The sequence below is a fragment of the Scyliorhinus torazame genome, chromosome 24 (assembly GCF_047496885.1).
Source record: "Scyliorhinus torazame isolate Kashiwa2021f chromosome 24, sScyTor2.1, whole genome shotgun sequence".
In the NCBI taxonomy this organism is placed as follows: Eukaryota; Metazoa; Chordata; class Chondrichthyes; order Carcharhiniformes; family Scyliorhinidae; genus Scyliorhinus; species Scyliorhinus torazame.
Genome location: NC_092730.1, coordinates 33,747,114 through 33,750,142, shown reverse-complemented (window position 1 = coordinate 33,750,142; position 3,029 = coordinate 33,747,114).

Sequence of the window (3,029 nt, the reverse complement as noted above, 5' to 3'; positions counted from 1 at the left end):
TGGATCGTGCAGAGATTTTGTTCAAAGAGACTGTCAATCGAGAATGATTTCGGTCGGAGGAAGAAGAACAAAGAAAAATGGACTATATTATTATACCTGTTTGCATGTGTTGTTATTTTTTTTAAACGAAAGTGTATATTTACTGTGTATATTTCTTAGTGAATGGTGCAAAAGTGAAAAATGAAACCATCTTGAAGTTGAAGGTTTTTTTTTGCTTGGGTGGAGGTATCATGGAAGAGTTCCTTTAAGACATGGATGTTTGAGCGATGTCCCTTTAAGAAAACAGTGATGCCAGAGAGTGGGTGGAGCTGGGCTTTAGGTCAGCCATTTTTCAAATTTTTGTTTCAGTTTAAAAAGCAGCTTGTTTGTGTCTGTGTGTTTCCAGAGAGCTGCAAGTTTGAAAAGAGCTTGGGAGTGCCTGTGTTAGCAGGGAGCTGGATCTCTGATATAAAAGACAATCTCTGGATCATTTGGGTGATTTAAACTGATAATTGTAAAGCCTTTAACCGGATGTGATTCTGTTTCAAGATGTTAAGTCTCTTGGAAGTTTGAAGGAACAGTTTAAGGAATTATTTACTGTTGCAATATTTTCTGAGTTATCTTTGAAGTCAGAGATCCAATGTTTATTTAAGATCTTCAGTTGAGTTCATGGAATAAACAGTGTTTTGTGTTTAAAAACCCACGTGCCCATAATTGTAATCCCACATCTAGGAAAAAAGCCATGTGCTAGGAAAAGCAACAAATCCATTAAAGGGAGAGATTGGTTGAACTCTCTGATACATTTTGGGGTTCGGAAAACGCCTCGCCCATAACAGTACCTAAAACAGCCTGTCTCTAAATATCGGAAAGACCAAGGAACTGATCATCGACGCCATGAAGCGTTGCACAACACACACACCCGTCTGCATCAATGGGTGCGAAGTGGAGATGGTCGATAGCTTTACAACTCTGGGGGTCACCATCATCAACAGTCTGTCCTGGTCCACTCACGTTGATGCAACAAGCTAGAAAGCCCAACATCGTATCTACCTCCTAAGGAAGGACAAGAAATTCGTCATGTCTGCTTCGACTCTCACAAACTTCTACAGATGCGCCATAGAGAGCATCCTATCGGGCTGCATCATTGCTTGGTATGGCAACTGCCCGGTCCAACTTCGCAAAAAACTGCAATGTGGTGAACTCAGCCCAACCCATCACACAAGCTTGCCACCCGCACAGTGTTTCTGCCTACAACTCCCGCTGCCGCAGGACAGCAGACAACATTATCAGAAACCCTCCCACTCAGGTTCTGACTTTTTACAGATTATTCCATCAGGCAGAAGGCACTGAAGTCTGAAGACCCGCACATCCAGACATAGGAACAGCTTCTTCCCCACAGCTACTAGACTCCTCAACAACTCTCCCTCGGACTGATCTGTTCCCTGTAAGAACACTACTCACGACGCCCTATGCTGCTCTTGCTCATGGATTTACTTTGTTTGTCCACTTGTTCCGCACTGTGACCAATCACTGTTTGTCGATGTACCATTTGGCAATGCACTGTGTCGATTATTCTTTTTTTGCCCACTCTGTATGTAATGTGTATGTTCCTTGGTAGCAGAAAAATACTTTTCACTGTACTTCAGTACATGTGACAGTAAGCCAAATCAAAGTGGTTCCTCTCTCACGACCCGATCAATTCATTCAATCAGAACATGACTGAATTTTGAATTCTCGCTTTTCCAACACAGCTCGATGCAATCCGGCCTTACAACTTGGAATAGATTTGCACGTCAGTGATTGCAGATCCATCATCGAAACATGAGTCCCACTTCCGAGAAAACAGCATATGAAAAATCGACGAGGATGGGATTCGAACACCGTTACAGAGCGCAATGGACTAGCAGTACATCGCCTTCACCACTCGGCCACCTCAACCCACAAATGCATGCGTCAAAAAGTCTTAATTCGTTTTGCATTCATGAACTGATGGACAATATCCGCCTCTTTGTCTTCAGCCCCGTGTTCAATGTTGGGAATGCAGTTTTTTTCAGTAAAATAAATTCCCATCACATTCAGGGACTTTTATGAATGGACTGATGTGAAACACTTCAATATCATGTCCAAGATATTTCCACACAGTGTGAAAGGCCCCCGCTGAAAGACTAGAATGAACCATCATTTGACAGCAAAAACAAACGCTCCCGGCTTCACCGAGGAATCCGTCGATCATCGGAACACACATTTCACGATGGACATTTTCTGATCATTCAGTTGCAGGTTTCTACACCTGCCTGGCTTCATTCCCCAGGAAATAGGGATTATATTCTTTCAGCGAGTCGTGAAAGTATACTTGGAACAGATTAATGATAAATTATTGTGGTACGATGAGACTATTCCTGTTTGAACGGTAAACTGTCCAGAAAGTGCCTTCATATGAAATGAAAAATGAAAATCGCTTATTGTCACGAGTAGGCTTCAAAGAAGTTACTGTGAAAAGCCCTTAGTCGCCACATTCCGGCGCCTGTTCGGGGAGGCTGGTACGGGAATTGAACCGTGCTGCTGGCCTGCCTTAAAAGCCAGCGATTTAGCCCAGTGAGCTCGGATTCGTCCATGACAAGACTGAAGAACGATCACTCGTCTATCCAATCGGTGAGGTTTGCCTCAGCGTGAGACAATATTACCAGAGTGAGAACCAGGTTAATTAGATTCAGATCACACGGTTACAATAGACCTGAATCAGGAAAACCCCGCCTTCACAGCCTTGCCATTCGCCTGAGGTATCGTGATCCTCAGGTTAAATCACCATCAGTCAGATCTCACCGTCAACGGGGAAAGCAGCCTATGGTTATCAGGGACTAAAGCACCTTAATTTATTTTGGAACTGGATCAATGTATGATGTTTCCAGGATGTGACTTCCCTCAGACTAATCAAATGATTGGCAGCCGGAAAATTAACGCCCATTGAGGAGTTACTGGTACCTGAGGCTTAGTTGGAGTATTGGTTTTAAAGGTTAATCATGAAATCTAGAGATGAAAAGCCGGGAAAG